General features: G+C 33.9%; 1 protein-coding gene across 5 annotated transcripts in view; it reads right to left on the bottom strand.

The window, feature by feature from the left end:
- CNTN1 (contactin 1) overlaps positions 1-26,149 on the bottom strand; it is a 284,008-nt gene that overhangs the window by 140,823 nt on the left and 117,036 nt on the right. The window contains exon 3 of one of the 5 annotated variants that reach the window (XM_072972986.1): positions 12,956-13,047. The exons of the other annotated variants lie outside the window; for them this stretch is intronic. The gene's annotated coding sequence lies outside the window, so the exon portion shown is untranslated. The remainder of the gene's footprint in view (positions 1-12,955; positions 13,048-26,149) is intronic. 5 annotated transcript variants of the gene reach the window in all.

A 26,149-nucleotide genomic window follows, 5' to 3' on the forward strand; every position in this document is an offset into this window, starting at 1 on the left:
TGTGTGTGTGCGTGTGTGTTGCGTGTGCGTGTGTGTGTTTTGTGCCACAGAAGGTTTAGATGTCACAGAAGAAAACTGATAACTAAAAGAAGCAGCACTAATGTGTTTTTTAATATTGGAAATATGATCGTGGTCCTCCTCCTTCAATGACTGCCCATGAAATTTAAAAAAAAAAATTTATCAAAATAGGCCACAAGGTTCTGCCTGATCAAGTTTCTGCCAGCCCATCATGTACTTTTTATCTAGTTCTTTCTCACTTCTCAGGTTGCAGCTTAAATGTACTTTCCATAGAGGGCCCGTCTCTGGATTCTCAACTGCAGTCAGGTTTTTCTGTTGTACCTTCACAGCGCCCTGCGACTTTCCTTCATAGCGAGTATTATAAACAGTTATTCATGCCTGATCCCCCCCACCCCACCCCAACCAACTGGTCTATAAGCTTCAAAATAGAAAGCCCCAGAAGCTACCATAATGCAGAATTACACAGGAAATGTTTAAGAAACAGTTTTTTTAAATCTCTGAATATATAAATTAACAAATGCCTTGAGGCATCATTCTATTGACCTAAGGAAGCGTAATTAGCTAATACGCATGCAACCCCTGGAGACATAAACTGAAGAGACTGAAAAGTGATGACGTACCAATTGCCCTTTCCCTTCTCCAATCACTTTCCAACTGTACCACCATGTTAAACTGTCTTGGTAACCGTGTTTTGTTTTAAAACAGCCATAACATCCACAGTTTTTGTCTTTTCCACTTCACAGTATGGTCTAAAATTCAGTTAATGAGGGGCAGTGATTCTAATTATAGACTCAGCTATCAAACTTTTAATGACCCTCTCTTCTACATTAAATGGATAAATAGGCAGTAGATTTCCTAAGAAAGGGTTGAAGTCTTATCGAGAATAACCCGAGAAGGAATTTTTAAAAGCTTTAAATTTTTATAGCTCCAGTCAAAATACTTTAAAGAAATTTTAAGTGACTGGCTCCATGAAGTGAATGTCTACTGGCCCAAGTCTCAGCCCTAGTGGCATGATTTGTGCATGAAATCGTGGGAGAACTGAGAGGCAGTCAGAGCAGTGAGGCTGGTTCTTTATCTACATGCATTCCCCTCCCATGAAGGTTTTCCCCAGTTGCTAAGTCAAGGAAGCTAATCTCTTCCCTCGGATGCATCTCTCACAGGATTCAACCTTGTCTGTGGCGGGCCCCTCAGCTTGTTAGCCTCTTAACTGTTTATTAAACTGATAAAGTGCTTCTGTGGTTTCTCCGCCAAACTTGGAGGAAGTCCTGCTGCCGTCCCTATGAATCAGGCAATTTTATTTGAGAAAATACTTTCTTTTCTCTGTTTCTGTTTCAGTAGTAGAAGTGTGAAAAAGAAAACACACACACATCTATTTGTTTGCATTTTACTTCATTAAATGTGTTTCTTTAAAATCCTAGGGTCTATAAAAAAAAAATCCTAGGGTCTAGAACCTCAAGTTATGATTGCAAACCATACCCCAATTTATCCTTACGTTTCTTAGAAATCTTAAGTCATCAATAAGTAACCATAGACCTGAATTATGTTTTCAATATTGTCTTTTAATACTCAAAATACTATTTTTTACACTTAAACTAATGTCTCTGTAGAGTTCTTTTTAGAGTCCTGTGCAGGTTATTTTACCGTATTTCTATAGGAAATTAATTACTGATTTTTGCGAATGTGGATGATTTTTAATGTGTATACATATAGGGAAACCAACAGTACTATCACAGTTGCTTTCACATATAAAAAGTGTGTAATAGAGAACAAGAACATCTAAATTATCACACAGTAAATTTAATCAGTATATAAATAAGGCTACAACTTACTGCTATACATTAGGATTAATGGTTCATAAACTCTTATGGTCATAAGCTCTTTTGATTATCTTGTGGAATCTACGTAACATCATCCCTAAATAATGTAAACTCACACACAATATTTGATAGACTGATACCATGTTGAGACCACAGAATTGGATTTAAAATGCCATGAGGATAAGGATCATGGCTGGCTGTACTGTCCATTGGTTTATCCCAAGTGCTTTCCACAGTATCTGAAACATGGAAAACATTCATTGAACACTTGTTCAATGAATTTAACTCTACTCTGGAAGCTTAGGCAGGTACAGTTTAAAATGAAGTAAAAATCAGATTTCAATGATTATAAAAGAGAAAGCAAAACTATTATTTGCAAACAGTATGATTATATACCAGAGTAGCAAAGAAAATGGATTTAAACGAAATAGTAGAATTAAGAGAGTTCACCAAAGTGGTTAAGTAGAAGAGATATATAAACTAAACAATGGTTTTCTTGTGTACCAGCAATAACTACATACAAATAAGAAAAATAAAGTCACTATTTACAATATTAACAAATACATAGTTAATTACTTAGTCATGCTCTTACTAGTATGAAAAATAAAAGGCTATAAATATCTATTGATAGATCCAAAAGAATCACTGAAAATTAGAGAAATAAATCATTTACTCTAAGAAGACTCAGCATTATTGAATGTTTCCAAAATAGTGTACTTTCAATTAAAAACAAGCTATCTGAGCTTGACAGAATGTCTCAATTTCATTAGAGGATTAAAAAAATGGACGAAAGGATATTAAGAACATTTGGAAACAAATAATAACTAATGCCCTCTTCACAGTTACCACTAACCACTTTAAATATATTCAATCCTCATTTAATCTTCACAGTAAATCTTCGAGGTAAATCCTATAAATATCTCAATTTTACAGATAGAGGAATTAAAACACAAAGTAGTGAAGTAATTTACCTAAGGTCACACAGTTAATTAGTTTGGGCACTGAGATTCACACCTAGTCAGTCCAGCTCTGGAGTCCATGTGCTTAAATACTGTGCCAAATTGTTTCCCAAGGCTAATAAAATGAGACAAAATTCAGCAGACAGAAAATCATAATAAAGCTCCATTAGTAAAAGTGTGATGCTCTTCTAGTATAAACAGATTCAATAAGAGGCAGTGTTTTCTGAGCATTTACTATGTATCAAGCAGTTTAGATATGTCACTCACCCCTCACGATAACCCTGTGATATAGACTCTTTCTTTGTGTTCATTTTAGACATGACACAAGTGAGACACAGATTAAGCAAATTGCCAAACATGGTGGTTTCAGTAAGTAGTGGAACTGAGATTTGAACCCAGGTTTACCTCTTATACTGCTTATATTCTCTATTTGTAAAAGTGCTAACAGATAAATGCATGAAATATGATTTAATAAAAGACACTAAGGTAATCAGATAGCTAGTTGAAAAAAATCAGCAAATGTTCTAATTTTGTTATATACATCAACATAAACTCAGATGAATTAAATGTAGAAATATAAAAATCAAACCCACTTTAAAAAACTAATAGAAAAAAATAAATATACCAGTCCCTGAATAGAAGAAAACACAAAGAATTTTTAAATTGCATATATTAAAAGGTATGAACAAATTTAAAAGTCAAAATATAAAATGGGGAAAAGCTTCAAAAAATTACAGTTATGAGGAGCTCACAGCAACAGATATAAAAAATATTAAACTCACAATAGGTAAATGGATGAAGGGCATGTTTAGAAATGTATTTGAAAGACTAAATATGAATGACTAATATATTAATCAAAATGTAGAATCTTAAAAATTCTATGTATATTATATTTGATTAAATTTGCAAGCATTAAACACAATAGTACTCAAAATTGGTATAGGTGCAATGATTGAATTTTCCTATATTGCTACAATAAGAAGTAATTAAGAAACTCTTTTGACAAAATAATTTTGTAGTACGCATTAAGTTTTAAAATAGTTCAGATATTTTTATACAGTTATTTTCCATAGAGAAATCTATTCCAATTAAGCAACTTGAGTTATTTACAATATATTACAGTAATATGATGAAATATTAGGAAGGTCTTAAAGTTACGCTTGCAAGTGCTTCATAATAATCAGAATCAGACTCAGAAAAAGCTTATACTATAATATTATGTGAAAAGGCAGGACTAAATATTATAGAGTATGAACTCAAACATACAAGATATAAAAAGACTCTCAATCAAATAGAAGGCAGGAAAGGAGAAAAAAGAGAAAAGAAACAATAAGGGCAGTGAAAAATAAAACAAAATAAGAATTTAGAAATACATCAAGGTACATAAGAAATTACAATAAATATAAATGGATTAAATTAATTTACCTGCTAAAAGGCAAGAAGCATACTTTAAGAGAGAAAAAAAAAACAAATTAAAAAACCCTACCAAACATGTACTGAGTATTTAGAAGAATTAAAATATGAAGAAATAACACCAAAATATGGTTATTTCTGTGTGGTAGCATTATGGATGATCTTTCTCTTCTTTGTATTTTCCATATGTCCACATTTTCCTGTGATGAAGGATATACCATTTTGATAGAAAATTATGATTAAAGCAAAAATTAAGACAAGTTTATTTTTCATTTAAGTGTATTTCTTTTTAAAGTGATTATTTTGACAAAACATTATTATACACTTATGATTTTATCCTTACACACAAAAAAAAGAATACCTGGAAGTTTCAGTGTAGCATAAATAAACCAAAACTATTTCCAAAATGAAGCTATTTAAGTGGAACTATAACCAATTCCCTCTGGTTACACTTCAACAGATTATTTTTCTACTTTTTAAATCAGGACGTCCTACCACTATACTTTTTTGTTATGGGATGGTAGACAGCTCTGTAGGAGATTTCATCTTCAAACTGTGTTTCCTAGCAACGTTCTTTAAGCCAGAGTGTCTTTTTTATATCAATCACTTCCATCTGTGTAGAATGCTTAAAAACATCTCTTTCATCCTGTGAATAAACAATGTGAATTAGGCTAGCAGGCAGCTGCAAAGGGAGAAAAGGATATCCATTCTGTAATCACTAGAGTTCTCTTACTCACTTTGGAACACCATACTGCCTGTGCTCTAAGTTTGGGGAAATATATTTGAATTTTTTCACTCATAGTTCTATGATTTCAGTAACACTTTTATTTGTCAAGGCTTCAGACTGAAAAAGAAAAGAAACCATAACTATGCCATTGTCATTTTCTCAAGACCCACCCACTAATAGCCACTGACATAGCCAGTAATCCTAAAGAATACGTTTAACTTACAACATCAGCCTTCTCATTAGATCAGTCACTCTCTGTCTTAAGTGCAAAGTAGAATCGCTTGGAAATCCTTTAAAACATACTCATGCCCTGGTTCAAAACCCCAGCTATTCTCTCTGAAGTGAGGCTTGACTAAAAGCTCCCCAGGTGGTGGTATCATAGAGCCTGAACTGAAAGCCACTGCATTATTACAGTGTTCACAGTACCAGTGTCTGTTTCCCTGACACAGTGCAACACATGCAGTAAAGGATGAATAAAACTTGCAGAAAAATGAACGAAGGATGATCCTCGGGCATATCTCAAATATATCAATTTATGCATTGATTTGCTACAATTAGTCAAATGTAAAGTTCAAATAATAAAACCATAAAGAACCCAAAATGAAGAATCAGTGCTTCACAAGTTAAAAGCAAGTAAGAAATGAAGACATAGTTCCAAAATGACTTCATTTTACTATAAACTATTTAACTTATACTAAGTATGGAGTATGTTAAATTTAAAGCATTTTAAAGGGAGATTATGTGTGCATGTGTGTTGAATGTTATATGAGCTTTAGCAGGGTGTTCATACCACATGGGCTCATTGAAGATGGAATACTATTTTAAGCTCTAACATACCACTAAATGTGGCACTGATCCTAAGGAGTGAGCAAGAGGAGAAAGAGGTCCAGATGGGACTGTGTCCTCTGATGGAGTTAGTTCCTATGGTCCTAGAGGAGAGAAGGTCTGGAATAGTGTTCATATCACTCAGTTTTCTGTGTTGCACATTCCAGCCAGTCTATTACTCTAGGAGAGTAAATGGGAAACCAAAAATCATCTGGAACACATTTATTTTGACTCTTCAGAGATTTAGGATTGTCCACTTTTATTGTTGCTATTGATGTTTCTTCTTTTATGTAACAGTCTTCGAATCAAATTAAGAAAAGTCCCAAATACACTGATGAGCCTTATGTAACTCATGTGTTAAAATAATCAAAATTAATCTAAGAGAGTTTAAAGGATTTAAAAATGCTTGTTAGTTCAACTTGTTGCCCATTTTTTGATACTTACTTGGCTCTTTTCTTGCCTTATCCAATCATAATCAAGGTTTACTCTTGGAAAACTGAGAAGTGATCCAAGCCTATCACAACTTACTCTTGTTCTACCTCCATGTATCTTTCTGTCCCTCTGCCCTTTATCTCATCGCCTGGTGCCCATTGTAATGAGGCCTCATCTTCCTATCCTTTGTGTCTCTATTCTGCCCCACCTCCAAAAAAAGTTCTCTGATAATTTGAAGTAAGTTATATATGACACAAAATCGTTTCACATATCCAGAAACAAATCACACACTTGGGGCAAAATAGTCTAGACTAAATATATAGAAAGCAGGTCAATTTCTTCCCCCACTACAAATGCCTGATTTGTAAAATTAGTTTTATCAATTTTTACTTTATAATCAGACTCCATTGACCAGAGCTTAAACTAGGAAAAAAACTGGACAAAATGGTTGCACCAATTGCCTACTTAAGATCTGCATGAGTGAATGTGATAGTATTTTAAAACAAAATGTTACTGATCTGGTAACTGTGAAACTCTTTTGCTATCTAATTTCGATCTCCTGATTACTCTTAAGAAGGAATGAAACACTTTTGTTAAGTCAATAGCTATAGGAACAGTTCACTAAAGCCCTGGGGTGTTTTAAATTTTTGTAGTGAAACCCAACCACGTTATTTCTCAGACCTAAATATTTATTAAACAGATCTCTTAGGCATTTGTTTTCGTGTAGGGGTGCCATGCAAAAAAAAAATGACAGAAATGTTAAGAATGCAACAGTGTGAAAAAGTTTGGGAACCTAAGGACCACAGTATAACTCTAAATCCTGCATAACTATGATAATAGCTACTATTGGATTAGCTAATGGACCAACAAGCTAACCGTCATCATCAACACTGTCGTCGTCATGATCAACACCATCATTACCATCAATAGCTAATCAATTAACAAGTTACACAAAGTCATCCTTGAAAAATTTTGCATAGTGACATTACCCTTTCCATTCTAATTTATACAGTTCAGATTCACACAACTTACAGCAATGGTATTTGGTCTTCCTGTCTCCTGGCTTGCTTTCTTCCAATCCATTCTACATACCGCTACTATACGGCATGCTGTGGTTGTATTTTGGCACCAAAATTCACATTGCATTTGCTTTCTCTCTCCCTCTCTCTCTCATATAAGAAATTTCCTCTGGAAAACAATCCTTCCTTGATTCTTATTCATGTAAAGGTGGGGGATGGTACATAAGCTTTTATGCCCAGAGCTCCTCATAATTTTGAGTTATTGAATTATTTTATTCATAGGAGGTATGGTTCAAGGATAGACTTGTGGTAAATCTGTAATAATCCTGTCCTTTTAGCCACAATGATTAGCTCAGAGATGAGTTTGTGACTTAAGAAATTTCAAGCATAAAATACAGTAACTTTATGCAGGAGTTGAAAATTTCTCTTCCTTTTCTGCTGGACTTAATTCTGGGAGGATGTGAAGCCTAGAACTGAAGGAAAGTATCATAAGAAACCTGAGAAAGAAAACAGTGTCAAGAGGAAGATAAAAACCAATTCCTTATTAAATCACTCCCATGATATTCCTAGCCCTGTTTACCTCTGAATTTTTCAGTGATAAGTGCCAAACCCCTTTCTTCCTTAGTCAGCTGTAGTTGGACTCTCTTTCCTAAGTGATTCACAGTCTCCCATGATGTCATTTACTTGCTTAAGAGGAGATTCTTTTTTTTGCTCATAACACCAATTGCAAATATCCTGGCTAGTGATTAAAATCTGTCCTTTCTAGAACTTTCCTTTCTTCATTATTTTAACACAAATCTATTTGCACCCTGAATTCTGGCTAAAGTAATTTACTGCTACTAAACCCTGAGAACTTGATGAATTTGCTCTACTCAGTGAATGTGTTTCCATACTCAAAAGAATGCTTTCCCATTTCCTCTTTAAACTAACCTACCCATAAGAAATCAGCAAAAGAGAGTCCTTCGCCTAAAAGACTTCTAAATCTCGTAACTCACAATGATCTTTCAATCTGTAAAACCTAATTGATTCTGGATTTTTTTGATGTTCAACAAATAGTTGTTGAAGTAATGAATATACTCTTAGTATGTATCAGCTAAACAATTTGCCTTTTCTTTGTTGCTATTCTGTCTTATCTCTCTCGCATAATATTTACTCTCTTTACGAATATTTATTACACCAAGTAAATTTTCTCCTAAGCAGAACACTCTGTATTACACTATCTTTTGTCCCTTACAACAATGATCAGTAAACTCTCCAGAGCACATGTATGATTACATTTTACAAGTTGTATTCAGCTTATTTGATGACAATGCTATTTATTTTTAGGTAATTACTGCTAAGAATTTCTTGCTTCTACAGAGTTGGCTAATTTTTTCTTTTTCTTGTTACAAAATTGTAAATGCTCAAAAGATAAACAAAAGAGGAAGAAAACAACTCAAGTTAAAAGTCACAATATATGCAGAATTAATTGTAACTAAAAATGTGTGTATCTCTATGACCCTTTTACCCTCTCCTGTTACAGGAGATTGTATTTTCCTCCTCCATGTGGGAAATCAAGAAGAAGACTGAGAGGATTTTTCCTATTCCAGACTTCAGCTAATTTCTCCATATCCCTTCTTGCTTCCTGGAACATATGTCTTGTTATTTTGGGGTGGTTAACACTAGTCGTTATTCAATTCTAAGCTTCTCACTTCTTTCCTGATTTTTTTCCTCTTGTTCCTAATCTCCACATTTTGATTCATTTTACATAACATATAGAAAAAGGAGATAGGAGAAGAGGACCACTCTGGGGGCAGCATAAAATGCTTTAATTTATTTCTCTTCTTGAGAATCTCATACCTGGTATTTCTTTGAGCAGTAGGATCTTTGTTGTTTTCTCAGAGTATTTTAATAAACTAAGGGATTCTGGAGAATATATACCAGAGAAATGGACTTTTTTTTTTCTATTGTGGGAAGAATATAGGAAAGTCTTTAAGAGAAATAGGAAATAAAATACTAATTAGGTAATTACTCTTCAAAGATGTTGATGAATATTCTATAAGAAAAGGGCAAAATGTGCTGTGTATAATATTTGATAAATGATTTAATATATGTAGTTAAGGTCATCACAGTGCTTCAAAATTTCAACTTGAAAAACCATTACGTTGATTTAATTCCCGCACATGAGCCAACACAGTTTAATTATTAATCAATCTCTGAATAAACCAAGGCTGGGAGTTCTGACCTCACCAACCTTCAGACTTCCCAGTCACACTGATTGTATTTTCATAATACTATTAATTTTAGATGGAGTACAAAATAAAATTAATCCAAGAAATCTCATGGGAAGCTAAGCAGTGTGAACAAATCTCATTAACAGAAAGTACATTAAGCAAGTCAGCCTCTTAAAGATTAAGATGCTCTCTTCCTTGGAAAGGAAACATTTTTAAAAATATGTTTAGGTTTCTCACTTTCATTCTTTCACAAAAAGGAATTTCGGAGTGAAAAACCAATGTTCTATTAAAATTAATAACATTTTAAAGAATTATTACAAGGTAGTATGGCTGTATTTGCTAATCATTCAAGAGCCTATTTAACTGAATGTACTATTTTGAAGCTTAACTTAGAATAGTTACTAACTACACAGTAGCAATTGCAAGGAAACTCAAGGTATAAATTTTAAATTTTCGCGTGGAAAATACTGACCAAATATCCTCGGCATTCCCTGAGTCCAAAGCAGGAGAATTAAACGTAAATGTTGGGCTAGCTATGAAGGTGCACTGGCAGATGATGAGGGCTGCTGAAAGGGAAATCAGCCAAGTTGTTCTGATAAGAAGTTCACAAAACAAGAAAGTTCACATTCACAATTATTTTGGTAAAATTCAGTTCTTAGAGCAACTCAAAGCCAGGTGATTAAATTTCAATAGAAATGGGGATACAGTTGAATTGTTTAGGTTTTGAAACATTATACATAGATCAAAATTTCAAAATTATCTAGGCTAAATTTTAGAGGAAAATAATGCACAGATGCAAACATACTGGATTTATCAGTTCCTTTATAAACATACTGCACTCCTGAAAAAACACCATCACAAAGCTCTTCTATTAAAGTTTTGTTAAAAGAGGAAAATAATGTATTTCCTACGTAGGAAAATATACAATTATGCTTCTGTTTAGAGGAAGCAGAGAATTCTCTGGTTGCAGCAGGTGGGAAAATAAAAGCTACTAACTAAAATATGTTCAGTTCATATATTTAATAGGAAATGTTTTTTTATAGAAATAGCCATGTTAAAATACTTACACAGCTATGAAGTTTTTTTTTTTTTAATTTCTGTGATAATTTAATTATTTTTCCGTTACTGGGGCACTATGCTGTACTTTTTGTTGGCTCTGGTATCATAAAAAATAGTTGAGAATAAAGGCAGCCATATTGATGGATTAGGCAAATTTCTAGTAAAGAAGATACTATGTGTTCTAGAATGTGAATATCATTCAATGCAAGTCAATTTTTCCATGAGATTCTATAAAGTTTAAATGTCAGTTTATATCCAGTTTACTCTAAAAAAGTGTTGGGTTTTTTTTTCTTCCAAGCATACTTACTACTTTGATTTTAATGAACATATTATTAGAAAAAATTGCTTCTTTTAGCTTGGTCACTGGAGACTGAACAAGTACTTAAACATTTAGATTGTTTTGTTTTTCTCTCACATGCTATATCTAGAAAACAAAGCTAGAAAAAAGAATGCATAATGATATTAATTTCCTAATAAACTTGTAGTATGCATCACAGATTTAGAAAACCTTAAACAATAAGTTCTGTTTTTCACTAAATAATGTCAGCAATATTTTTCCTATGGCTATTTCATGTTTCCTAAGATCTTAGAAATAATGTTTATACTGAAAATTAAAAAATAAAAGATTGGTGCTAAAAAATTATTCTTAGAGTTAAAAAAAAATTAATTTTACCTTGAGATAGACATTGACTTTTACCTACAAGTGTGATCAAAGGAAGAAGGTGGTGAGTTAAATTTTTTTTAAAGTCAAGAATAAGTCAAGATCTCTGCATCTGCTCTTTCTAAGCAACTTTCTATTTGAGTGTGGAGCCACTAGGTCAGAAAAATAAATAAAAGATAGAAGGACTAGAAAGGAGGAAAGAGGAATGTCATTATTCAAAGAGTATGATTGTCTACATAAAAAATCTAAAACAAAAAAATATATATATAAGTAAGAATAATACAGGATTTTTTCTGTAACATCAACTATACAAATTAGTTGCAGTCCTATAGACAAGCAGCAAATAGTTAAAATGTAATAAAAATAATATTTACATTAACCACAAAACTGTTAGAAAATATTTTACCAAAGTAGTGTGAAACCTTTCTGGAGAACACAACAAACTTTACTGAAAGACTCTGAAGAAGAGCTAATTTGATACATGCAACACCCTGGATGAATTTTCAATTATGCTAAGTGAAGAAACTCAATTTGAAATGGTTATATATTGTATAATTCATTTGCATGGTATTCTTGAAATGGCAAAATTATAGAGATGGAGAATGAAGTTGCCAGGGTTTAAGAAGGGAGTCAGTGGGAAGGAAATTGGTGTGGCTATAAAAGGGCAGTAGGAGGCATTCTTGTGGTGATGGGGATGTTTTGTGTTTTGACTGTATTCATGTCAATCTGCTTGTGCTATTGTACTATAGTTTTGCAAGATTTTATCACTAAGAGAGACTGGGTAAATGGTCCATGGGATTGCTCTGTATAATCTTTTACAACTGCATGCAAATTTATAATTATCTCAAACTAAAAATTTAATTAAAATTAAGATTTAAAAATATTTCTGTACAGACCTCATCCTAAGAGATTTTGTCATCTGATCTGTAGAAAGGATTGGACACAAGTCATTTTTAAGTCCCTAGACTAACCCTAATTCTAAGTGACTAGACTGATTCTAACGTGCAGCCAGGACTGAGAACAAGTCTTAAAGGATCTCTTACCTGTGTACCCAAATAGGTGTGGTTAAGATAACAAATTTTTTTTTGAAGTGCAGTTGATTTCCAATGTTCTGCTAGTTTCTGGTGTACAGCAAAGTGACTCAATTATACATATATATACATATATATCTGAAAAAGTATATATATATATATATATATATATATATATATATATATTTTTTTTTTTTTTAGATCCTTTCCATTTTAGTTTATTATAAGACGTTGAATATAGTTCCCTGTGCTATATAGTAGGACCTTGTTGTTTATCTACTTTATGTATAGTAATTTGTATCTGCTAATTCCAAACTGCTGATTTAGCCCTCCTGTTTTCCCCCTTTGGTAACCATAAGCTTGTTTTCTATGTCTGTGAGTCTGAGAACAGACTCTTGAGCCCGATTGTCTCATTTGATTTCTAGTAACGTCATGCACTAGCTGTGTGATGTTGACTCATTTTCCTCATACGTACACAGTATACAATAATAGTGCTTATAAACTGCTGTGGAACTAAATGATTCAATATACGTAAATCACTTAGAACCATGCCTAAAACATAATAAGCACCAGGAAAGTGTTTTATATTATTTCCATCATTTTATTATTGCTATAGCAATTTATGAAAGAGTAAAATTTTGAAAACAAATCTAAATATACATCAATAAGAGAACAGATAAATTAGTTGCATTCATAAAATAGAATATTGTATAGTAGTGAAATTAAAGGAGCCAGAACTTTATATAATAGTTCTGATGACATTGGCAAACATAATACATACTTTGAAAAGCAGGATTACAGAACGAATGTAGTTGGTCTTATTCATTGAAAAATTTGAAAATGTTTCCATATGTTGTTTGTTAACATATATACCTGTAGTAAATAAATACAAGCATTCATTAAAAGGATAAACATTGAAGTAAAAATAGCTACATCTGCAGAGGATTGAGGTGAATGTAATTAGGAATGAGTACATGTGTGTTTCAACTGTATTTATACTGCTTTGTCTTTTCAGTTTCACTGTGAATACTATTATATTTATTATATTACCTTTATAGCTTTTGTATATCTGAAGTATTTCATAATAAAAATAATGATAGCCAACATTAAGTTATTTGATTATATATACTAGGCTCTGTGCTAAGCTCTTTAAATAGGTTATTCACTTTATTCTCCCTATAATCCAATAAAGTGCTCCTATTCACCCTAAATGGAACACACAATTCCTGGGAGCCATCATTTTCTACTGGAAGTAATTCAACACGTTGAAACTGGATAGACCTGGGTTTTCATGTTAGCTCCCTCGCCTTAGTTTTTCTACCCATAGCAAGGTGGTTGGGAGGATTAGATGCAGTGGATGCAAAGGGCTTGACACATAGTGAATATCCAACAGTTGATAACTAGTGGAAGGTGTTTATGTTATGGGCAATGCAGAACCATTGTGGGTTTTTAGTCCAGAAAGTGACAAGCTGAGATACAATTTCTAGAGGATGGAGAAGAATAGGAAAATGTGGAAGGATTAAATTTATGTTTTTGTTTTCTACAATTGGCATATTTTTTAATTGTATCGTGTTTTAAAAGCAAGGTCCTTGACCAAATATCCTACCTAGCATGCACAAAGACTGTTAAAGCTATTCATACAATTATAAATGCCTTTTGACACAAAACTCTACAATTTTGACATGAACATTTAGAAGCAGCAAAGAAAAATTGCTGTTTTATAAGTTTTGATTTGAAAAATATTCTAAGAATCAGCCCAGAGAGGAGAGTTTGCATCGTGTTTTAAAATACATATAGTATAATCAGAAGCTTAACCAAGATAAACTCTACCGAAGTTGTGTTTAATAAAGAGGATTATAGTGATTGGAGGTGTTGGTTAATACTAAAGTGCTAATCATTCTGCACTATAGAAGTGTATCAAATCAGCACACTGCATACCTTAAACTTATACAATGTTATATGTGAATTATATCTCAATAAAGCTGAAAAACATAAAGAGGGTTATAACTCTTCTTTGAGCCATGAATTATGTTTATGCCTTGTATATTTCATGTGTTTTTGTACTATGAATAATAAAGCAGATAATTAAATTGAAAACATGTAATAATGATAATTCTTTAAATTCATGCTGTAAAAAGCTTAAAATGCTTCTTAATAGCACTTTTCAGAATTATTTTTTACTTTAGTGTTTTGTTTCTTATGTAATGCCTTTCTGTCTTAAAAATAAAATGTTTTATTTTCTGTAGGGATTTAGCTGCACTACTGTGATATTTTTATTGGGGTAAAGTGGCAGGACAGAGTGGGTAACAGTGTGGAATTGATGTCAGTTGGACTTGAGTTTTAAGTCTTGGACTGGATTCTTACAACTTTGTAATTTTAGCCAATTTATCTCCCCTCTCTGCCCAAGTTTATGCATCTGTTAAAAAGGGTTAATAACAGTATCAGACTCATACAGTTTCTGTGAAGATGCAATAAGACAACGTGTATAAAATGCTTGTGCACATAACATGAACTTATCTGAAATACTCAAGGCAGGATAAAGGCAACATTCCAATTATATTGTGGAAGCCTTTATTGGAATCTACACCTATTTATTTAATAATTCTTCCTCTTGATATTGATTTGCTACACTTGGTATAGCTATAAACCACAATATATTTTCAATTTAATAAATAATTATCATGATTTTTCTGTATTGTGGTAGACTCAGAAACAAAACAAGAAAATAACAGTGGTAAACCCCCACTGCAACCCCAAGATCAAGATCTGGTCTTGACTGTCTGATTAAATACCTGTGTGACTCTTGCCAATTCATCTTCTATTTATGGGTCAATTTTTTTCTTATTGGTAAAATTAAAAGTCACCCTGGATGATTGCTAAAGTAACTTCAAAAAATGGGTCCGAGCAAATTAAAAAAGCTTCTTCATCATCCTATTTCAAAAATGATCCAAATGCAATCAATGGTGGACAAATATAAATCCACATTGCAAAAAATGAAAACACCTTTCCATCTACAGAATACCACTCACTACAACAGATTTTTTGTATGTCTGAATTCTTTGCTCCTCACGGGTGGCAGATAAAGAAATGCCTGAAATGTTTGTGTTAAACAACTCACCACTAACAACCTCCAATCAAAAAAATAATGGGTAAAATTCAGACTATTTTAGAATGATGCAAGTTGGTCTGATTCTCTTCATTCAATAAATTCATCTCATAAATTCAATAATTTTGACCAAACTGATTCTATCCTGTTTTGGCAATGTAAAATACAAAATACAATTAAAATTCTACATAAATTATTTTAACCTCTCCTTCCTCATTGGGGGGTTCACTTCAGAGAATAGAACTATTATTCAATCAGTTGATCAGACACAAAACCTAGAGATTATTTTGATTATCTCTCTCTCTCCTTTGATAACCAATCTATTAGCAAGTCTTTTACCCTCTAGCTTCAGAATATCCCAAGTGCAACCACTTTGCCCCGTGTCCTCCAGCTTCGTTTTATCCGTCTAACAGATCCAAGCCCATCCTTAGTGTCTTTGCACTAGTTTTGTAAATGACTCCTAGTAAAGAACTTCTCTTATGGTTGCAGGTAGAAATATGAGTGGGGATGAGTCAAGAGAATCCAAGGTTGTGAGACCCTTCTTTATGCTTTTCTGGCCCAGCAGGATCCTCACTTGAGTATTTCCTCCCAATGGGTTGACCAGAAATTTCAGGTGTGCCTCCATGCGGAACTGTATCCACTCACTCACTTCTATCTTTAGCTGCTTATTTGCTAGTTCTGTGCAACCCAACGTGAAAATATCCCTAAATCCAGAATGTCACAGATTTCATTAGTCTTTCAACTCAGACCAACCCTTTATGATCTGATCAAACTCAACGATATTAAGCTTTTTACGTGTGTATATGAGTGTGTGTATGAGTATGTGTATGCATGCATAAGTACACACATTCATGCGTCCATGTGTGCGGGTATGTGATCCACATAACCACATAATAAGGTACTTTAGACCAGGGACTGTGTCTCACAACCCTCCTTCACCCGTACATATCCCTGCTATAGTAGCCCTTACAGTAGGCACTCAATAATTGAAATACTGATTAAAATTTGATTTATTAATTTCCTTCAAAAATAACGCCCAAAACTTAAAAATATTAGGTTTAGAAATTAATATCTATAATCTGTCTGGTTGATTGTAACCAACAAGCACTTTACATCAAGAAAGGGAAGTTGAAAGTAACTTTGTGGTTGGCCTTAGACTGAAAATTAAACTAATGTACATATTACATTATTTTTTTGTTCCAAAAATTGGAAAAGAAATCTCCAGTATAATAGCATTTTAGACATGTGTACTCATTTTTGCTGTATAATAAAGGGATTCTGCCTTGTGTAGTTCCTTCTTTCCATAACTTGGTCATATTAATTTCTTTTTGCTTTGTTCCTTGAATAATTACAATGGAATATGTACACTTAATGTGAGAAAACATAATCATTGTCTTCAAAGTATATATTTCTGTTTGTGATACAAAATAATTTCCTTTCCTTTCCAATATATTGTCTAAGAGAGAAAATATTCAGTGGTTGCTACAGTTCATTTGTGTTTAGTTTGCAAACCATGAGAGTAATATGAAATGAAAAACCACTATAGATTTTTCAATAAATTTAGCATCATAATAAGCATCCTTTATTGAGAAACTATATACAAAATAATTTTATGGTTTATAGGTCTTTCTGATTAATTGATTGTAGTAATATATGTATATGCAAAAAATTCAGTGATTAATTTAAATTTATGTAAACATATTTGCATGTCCCAAGATCAAATCTTAGAGAATATTATATAAATCATTGTATTATTTTGTGCTTTATATATTACATACTCATAAAATATAGCATTTTATACATGATTATTCAAATTAATATATTTACTCAGAAAATTTTTCCAATTTCACACAAATATTGATCTTAATACTTTGAAAGGAATTTAAAATGAATAATAATATAGTAGTGCTAGAAATCTCTAAATAGGACACAACTCAAGCAAAACTGTGAGTTGGTGGGAGATTTATTTCTCTGAAACTTGTTTTCTAAGCATTCCAGAAGAGTACTAGTAGCTGGGGATTCCTGGGGTTACAGCTGCTGGTGGAAGACAACACAGTTGGTCTCAATCCATGTGGAATTTATGATCTACTGAGATGGACAGACAGCTAAATGGCAACAATCAAAATGTGTGTTCAGGCTGCGAGGAGAGAAATACAGCAGCAGGGATCAATGGCAGCATTAAAAAAACAAACAAAAAAAAACACAGACAAGAGCATGTGCATGAAGAGAAGCAAAGTGCACAACTTTCAGGGAGGGGAAAGTAGGTCCAGGAGGCTGGAGCAGAGTATGGGCTGGTAAGGCTTGGAAATGCGGAGAAGAGATGCTGCTGCAGAGGTCAGTGTCTGTTCTGAGTATCCTCTTACTACCCCTTCTGTAGCTTTTACAGACACTGTTATGGCCATGGTGCCTCATGCAGACTAGGTTTTTTAATTTTAATTCTTAGTCATGTAGGTACCTCTTCAACCTGAACGTCTGCCCTCATCTCTCATAGTATTGTCCGAGTGCACAGTGATGCCCAAGATACGGAATGTGGCCCAGGAGAGTACCAGAGATAATTATAACAGATCCAAGAACCAACATGAACATCACGTTTTACTATGGACTAAATAAATAAAAGCAAAGCTTCTATCCAACAGGGGCCTTCAACTTTTCTTCCTCCTGCTGAAGAATTTGCGGCACTTTCTTTTCCCCATGTACTCACTTCTAATGAAAATATAATATTCACGTTTCACTCTCCAGAACTTTGTGGGGATAATGGTGAGTACAAGAAACTCATCTGTGGTCTTGTGATAACAGATCATGGTGGCTTCAATGTTTACTATTTCCAACTGACATCTTAAAATTTGAACAAGGGTTTTCAAGAGAACATTTAACACTTAGCTAGGAGCAATGACCCAATAAATGTGAAACTGAAACATCCTGAAAATATATAAGAGGCATGATAACCTAAAACAAAAACTCTATTAAGTAAATAACTGCCTCTTGGCTTTGTCATGGCTTAGAAACTTTTTTGGTCAGATATGACTCTGTTCATATGGCTAGATCCCATAGTACCTCGAGCGCTTTACAGAGATACTTGCAGAGTAAATTAGTAGGACCAAATATAAACAGCTGATGACATAATTCAATTTAGATAAATTACTTTTTGATTCACTAAATGAATCTTTCGAATGTTCATTATTAACATACATCACCCTGATTCAAGCATTTCACACAATTAACTTATTAGTCCTTACAACAAATAAACAAGAAAGTGGGTAACCTTTAGGGGACATTAATGCTGGGGATAGAAAGGGTAACAAACCAAAAATTAATCTAGCAGCTTGTTACAAGTGATACAAAGCAGAGAAAAATCTAAAATCCTTACCAGTAAAAAGAGATGAAATATTTACAATTTTATTGACATTTTTGAATTTGATCAATTACAAAAAGAAATCTTGCCTAAAGGAACTTCATGTCTCATGTAATCAGTTACACAATCCTCAGAGTCCCTAGTTTTCACTTACACAACATTCATACTCTCTGAAATGTACCTTGGCTTTTTTTAGAAATTAGATTTAATCTACCAATTTTTTTTTAACGCAGACCAATCTTTGCCTATTTGAGTGCTCTCTAGCGTCTTAATTGGATGAAATAAAATGACTGATTTCTCAATATTGATTTAGCCTTTCCAATTATAAGAAATGACTTTGAGTTAGATGGGGTTAGAAATGTTCCACCTATTTTGTTCTGATTGACTGATCTGTGTAAGTCTCTCTGTGTGCAGTGGGATATTTAAATGATGCAAAGCATAGAAAATATTGGAATTTTTGAATTATTTGAAAATATTTGGAGATGAATGGTGTCTCAGTCCATTTGGACAGCTCTAATAGAATACCATAAACTAAGTGGCTTATAAACAACAGAAATTAATTTCTCACAATTCTGGAGACCGAGAAGTCGAAAATCAAGGCACTGTAGAGTTGATGTCTAGTAAAGCTAGCTTCCTGGTTCACAGACGGTGGTCTTTTTGTTGTGTCCTTCTACACAACAAAAGAGCTCTTCTACAAGGGCACTAATTGTGTTTGTGAAGCTCCTTCCTCTTGACCTAATCATTTCCCAAAGGTCCCACCTCCAATCAATCAATCAATCAATCATTCCAGAAAGCCCCCCTCTATTTTTCTCTCCATTTACATAAAGGGACTAGCATTGGTCCACATATGTTATTAAACATTTAACAAAGGAAAGAGCAAAACACATAAACTAGGAGAAACTAAATTCTGAGTAAGCTGGTCATAAATACTGGGCCTCTACTAACTACTAACCCTTTTAAAACACTCACATATTTCTACCTGCTCTAATGAAGGTGACTGGGGAAATTCATTTAAGATTTATAGGATAATTATAATTAGATGCATAGAGCTGCTATTAAGTACATATAAGTACCTTATAACTACACAGTCAAGAACTTGATCCACTCAGGAGCAAGTAAAATTTAACTTGATTTATTGTTGTAAAATCTGACTATGCCACAATTATTTTCAGTAAGGAAGGCCATAATCCCTTCCCTATCCAGCAAGACAAGATTCATGTGTCACTTCCTTTAATGCTGAGAATTAAAACCTGAACTTCCCCAAATGCCCAAGGCAAAGTTAAACACTGTCTCCTCTTGTATCCTTCTAGCATTTTGTATAATAATATACGTATTACATTACCTTCTGGTTATTTATGTCTGTCTCCAGTGTGCCTTATCTTTGCATTATAGGCGCTTCTATTATTCTAAGCATATCCTCTGTGCTGAGTAAATTTTTTTAATAAAAGCATTAATTAATGAATTGATTAGGAAGTCAGGACTGTGCTTGACAGTGCCAGCATGTGAAAGAAGGCTTTGGTGAAATGGTAGGTTTACACTGAAATGTTTTAATAATTGGCAGCGATGACAAGCACTATTTATTCTTTTGCTCTTCTCTTCTGCATTTATTAGGTTAGAGCCTTATGACTGCTTCTGGCCAATGGAATGTGGACAGAAATGGCCCAGGGCAGTTTTCTAAGCCTGGCCCTTAAAATTCTCCAGGTTTCTTTCCCCCTAACACAGTGGCCTCAGAGGTCATATATTCCAAGTGGCAAAGCCACAGATGTGATGTGAATAAATAAGTCTCTTAGGCTGAAATAGATATTTGGATTGCTTATAACTATAGCATAGTCTGACATATCTGACTAATTCAGAAGTCGGTACCTTGAAGAGGGACGCTGCTGTGAATCCAAAATTCATTCTAAAGTGTGAGACAGGAATATAATGGTCAGACTGTGAGCAGTGGGGAAGCTAACAATGGATGCGAGAAAGACCTTTATGTTAAGCAAAGGCAAATTTCAGTAAATATGTTTCTTACAGAATCCTGGGAACCAGATCACATGCCTACTGACTTAGCATAAAAAGTCTTGCAGCGAGCGTTGATTTTTTTCAGGTTGTGTTTAGCTAAGCATTACCAAAAAAAAAAAAAAAAATACCCAAACAAACAAAACACTTAGGAAAGAATTGGCCAACTTACAAGAGTAATACAAAGAAATAGCGTTAAATCCAGAAGTGCATGGTCTTCCAGGGCTGAAAAAGACAAATGCTCATAAATACCAAATGATAAGAGAAATTAACAGAACAGGTTTTAAGTGACAAAGGCCCAAGAAAACTTCTCAGTTAACTAAAGAGAGTAGAGAAAAGTTGGATTAAGGGTGTGGTCTTCCCATCAACTGTTCTCGACACCCCTGTGAGCTGCCATAGAGTTGACGAAGAGGTGAAGGGGATGCCTGATAAAGGGAAAAAATAAATCAGATTTCAGAAACATGGTTAGAAAAGACCCTGAGGTGTGTTTACTAGAACACGGTCAAACCGGAAGTGAACCATCAGGTCTTCTTATAATGGCTGGGACAATTGTTCCAAAGATTCCAAGAACTCATACCAGCAAAGTTTCTGAATTTGAAAACCTAAACCAAACTGTCCATAAACTGTGAGCGCTTTGTAGCTTCCCCAAAGGATATGATTTCCAAACGTGTAGTCAATGAGAAAGACGGAGAGAGCTGAGCCAGGGCCAGAAAGGAAAATAGACAATAAATCTCCTTCTGGACAACAGAACATGAATCTTATCAGAGGAGGTGCCCCACTGCCAGCACAGAGAAACCATGCAAATTGTCTGACTGCCACATTTCTTTGTATGTTATCCAGCTTTCTGCTCCCTAAGTGATACATCCTTATATGCATACACTTTCCCACCCCTGCCCCCTTGCTTTATGTTAGGTGTATATATGGATGCAGATGAGGGGAGAAAGACCTTGTCTTTTTATTTTTCAAATGAGTAGACCAAGCAGAGGCATCTCCTGACCTGAAATTTCCTGGATTTTAAACTGAATGTGGTAATTTGGGGATGGAATCCCAAAGAGAAGAAGTGAAAGGCAGTGTGCATGTGCAAAAGGGAGCAAGAGGATAACCTAGAAGACTGGACTGTGGCAGAGCTCACTGGCGCTCATCAAATAACTCTGATTCTCTGCGTGTCTCAGCCCCTCCTGCCGTTAGGTTTGGGCCACGTGTCTGAATTCTGGCATTAGGGATGGGGGCAGATGCGATGGATGCAGCTTCTAAGTTTGGCCTTTTTTTCAACAATTCTGCACAGAAATAGATTTTACAGAATATTTCAGGCAAGTCACTGAAAAAAATAAACAAATGGTCAAAAAAATAAAACCCAGATAACAACAGTAACAACACCTTATTCAGGGGGATTGGTATCCAGAGTTACCAAACTATCGTCATCTAAAATGTCCAGTTACCAACAAAAAAACTGAGTTAAGAAAAGAAGCAGTGTGATCCATAGATGTAAAAATTATCAACAAAATACTAGCAAACCGAATCCAACAATATATAAAAAGATTATACATCAACACTAAGTATGATTTTTTCCCAGAAATGTAGGTTCATTTAAAATTCAAAATCAATATATATTACAACAAGTTAATAGAATAAAGAACAAAACCACATGATCAATTCAAAAGATACAGAAAAAAATATTTAACAAAACTCAACATCTTTTACAATAACAACACTCAGTTAACTGGGAATAACCAGGAACTTTTCAATCGATAAAGGACAGCTAAGAATCGGATCACTGCTTCCATATTATGTAATAATTAATATTACATGTTACTGCTGCTAACATCATATTAATGATGAAGGACTGAATGCTTTCCGTTTGAAATTAGGAAAAAGACGAGGATGTCTGCTCTAGTCACTTCTATTGAATATTTCACTCAAGGTTCTAGCCAGAGCAATTACATCCTCCTCCCCAAGAAAAATCCAGATTGTAAAGGAAGAAGTAAAGCTATTTCTGTTTCCAATGACATGATCTTACATATAGAAAATCTTGAAGAATCCACTAAACAAAAATTATAGAATTAATAAATGAGTTCAGCAAAGTTGTAGGTTTCAAGATTAGCATATAAAAATCAATCACCAATGAAAATCAATTAAAACAATTACGGTTATAATAGTATCAAGAAGAATAACATACCCAGGAATAAATTAGCAAAAATGTAAAATTTGTACATTGAAAGTACACTGAAAATTACAAACCAGTGTTTAAAAAACTAAAGAAGACCGAAAATAATGGAAACTCATCTTGTATTTGTGGATCAGAAGACTGAACATCTTTAAGATGTCAATGTTATTCCTCCAAGTATTCTACAGATTGAAAGCAACCCTTTCAAAATTCCACCTGGCTTTTTTGTGTGTGCAGAATTTGACAAGTCATCCTGAAATTAATATAGAAATCCAAAGGACCCAGAATAGTCAAAGGAATAGGGAAAAGAAGCAGAAAGTTGGTGGATTCACAGTTCCAAATTTCAAATTTACTACAGAGCAACAGTAATCAAGGCAGTGTAGTCCGATATAATGATAGACACATAGATCAACAGAATATAATTCAGAGAATAGAAATAAACCTTTACCTTCATGCTCACTTGATTTTGAAAACAGTGTCATGATATTGTGATTTGTAAGAAATATACAGTTGGTCATTCAGGTGGCCAAAATATATTTTTCACGTATATTTGATTTTCATCCAGTTCCTGGCTCACAGCACCCCTAAACCTTGAATTGCCAAAGTGTTGAAAGCGATGCAGATGTCTTTTGTCACGTTAATGAGGTGACTTTGGGGATGAACCCAAGAATGGGGGCCACTCGCCAGAAGAATCAACAAGTGGTTAAATGGTTGGAACCTGATGCCATCTTTGAGTAGCTAGTGTCAGAACTGAGTTGAATTCCTGGATACTCAGCTGGTGTCTGGAGAATTTCCTGTTTTAGAGGAGCTATGTCAGATATTTTTAAATGGATAATGTTGAGCTTGGAATCTCAGTACTCTTCAGACTCTAATGCCTATATTTACGAGTGAAACAACAGATTTACTTTAAAATGTCAAAATTTACAATATGCTTAAATTTACATTTTTTGCAACTGCTTAAACTTATGATGAGTTTATAAGTCAATTCATAAGTATATGGGAGAAAATTAAACTTTTAAAAATTCTTTTGGGAGTGTTTAAGGAAAAAGTTTGAAAACCACCAGTCTAAGCCATTACTACCTCTCACCAAGGTTAATGCAGTATCTTCTAATATTCTTCCTACTTGGCAGTCATTCCCCACTCAAAAACGTTTCCCCAAACTGCAGCCAGAGTGATCATTCTTAAATGCAGAAATTGAATTAAGTCACTTCTCCACTGAATACAATGCAATGGCTTCTCATTGTCTTTCCTCGGGTACTTTTCCAGTGAGTGTCACCACCGCTGCCCTTTTCCACCATTCCATGGAAACTGAGCTTAAGACAGCCTCCAGCCTCTGGGCCTTTTCTCAAGTTCTTTTCCCCTCCTGATTCATCCTCATTCCTTCCTCCATTTTCTCTGCTTGCACCATCTCCCCTGCTCCTAATTAGCTCTCCTAATCTTTACTCTTGTCTCAATTTTGAAATTAGTTGTTTCAAGAAATATTCCTTCACCCTCCACTTCTGAATTAGAAACCCCCTTAATGTGTTGTCATAGCACAGAACATCAGATTTAGAAACAAATTATAACAGAAGCCGAGAGCTCTCACTTGCTCATCTTGCTTTGGCTCCTTAAATCCTCATATTTTAAATGGTTAGATGATTATATGGGGTCCCTTTTCTTTTCTTATTTCTCCAGCTGATTTCTGACCCAAGTTTACAGACATACAAACTTACGGTCATTTGCATCTTTATAAAATGAGACCAAATTTGTAAATCCAGAAATATGAGAAGATGGGCTGAGGCTAATTCCTAATTATCCCTCCATACTCTGCCCTGGAAAAATCCTTTCCCTTCAGGATTCAAAATAAATTACACTTCCACCAGGAGTCTTTCTACCTTCATTTAAATGAGCTCTCACTCACGCTTACCCCATAAGGAAATTCTATACATCAAATTCTTTCCTACACATCATTTATAAGTAGCTGACAATCTATAGAAAAGAGAGAAAGAAAGAAAGAAAGAAAGAAAGAAAGAAAGAAAGAAAGAAAGAAAGAAAGAAAGAAAGAAAGAAAGAAAGAAAGAAAGAAAGAAAGAAAGAAAGAAAGAGTATGTCTGTAGTTTACCACTGAGGCTCCAATGCCTAGCATAGTATCTCACACATAATGGGTTTTCAATAAATAGATGCTGAATGAATGAACGAAACTAGACCAAGACAGTAAACACATGAGCAATTTCTGTTTTGTTAATTGTTGAAAATAGTTTTGAGGTCATATGCCTTGGACTGAGCCCTCAGTTGAGTTTTTCATTAATTTTTACCATGTGGATAGGCCCATTGAACAAGGACTCACCCTCAAGTCCTGTTCTACACTTTAAGTTGCCACCCAAAATGGAGCCATTCTTTGGGTTTGAATGAATGGAGTCCATTAGAATTTGATCTACCTCTGCTTTTCCCCTAACTCGTAGGGTCAGTTGTTTGGACAGTTTACTTTTTTTCAACCTTGACTTTCAGTCTGTTTAAGTCCTGTTATCCCTGGTTAAAAAAAGAAAAAAAAAAACTTGCACAAGTTAAGGCAAAGATAGAAAAGTTCAGTAAGAAATTTCAAAACTCAATTTTTTACGTATATTTTTACCATTAAGTTGAAGAAATACTGGGGAGATATCATGAAGTACAGATAGCTTTGAAGAGAGAGTAATGTTTATAATAATACAATGGAGAAAAGACACTGCATAAATCAAGCTGCTATTGAAAAACTTCAGTAACTGTTCAGTAAAATCACTGAAGAACTGATAGTATTAGATCAAATTCTCTTAGAAAAGAAAACTATACAATAAGAATTATCTTCTCAGGAGGAAGCTGAGTAACTTAAAGAAACAAATTTAGAAGATTATGAAAATTAATAAAGGAAGATTTGACAGCAGTTTGTGGAAATTGTAAGAACAGAAATAATAAAATGGTATTTGAATCTTTATATAAAGTTTTTATGCAAAGCAGAGAATTTTTTTTCAAGAGACAAAGGACTTAAAAACATATTATATATGGTTCCTAAACACAGGAACACAAAAAACTGCTTTCTCAGTACTTTTACAGGATTTGTTTTATCAATTTAATTTCGTATTTTATAAAAATGACATCGTGACATTAATTTTTGTGGCATCTTTATTTTAATAGCATTAAAATGGGGGAAACATGCCATTTCAAATTGAAAAAGATGCAGTCCTAAAAAAAGATGGCACATGTGATTCATAAAATATTATTAAGCATTTTTGGATAAATAAAATGAAATCTAAGGCATCTGATAAAAATACATGAAAGCTAAGCCACAGTCATACCACACACAGGGAGAGCAGTGGTCCCAGACAGAGCTGGCCTA

Source organism: Vicugna pacos, chromosome 12, assembly GCF_048564905.1.
Source record: "Vicugna pacos chromosome 12, VicPac4, whole genome shotgun sequence".
NCBI lineage: Eukaryota > Metazoa > Chordata > Mammalia > Artiodactyla > Camelidae > Vicugna > Vicugna pacos.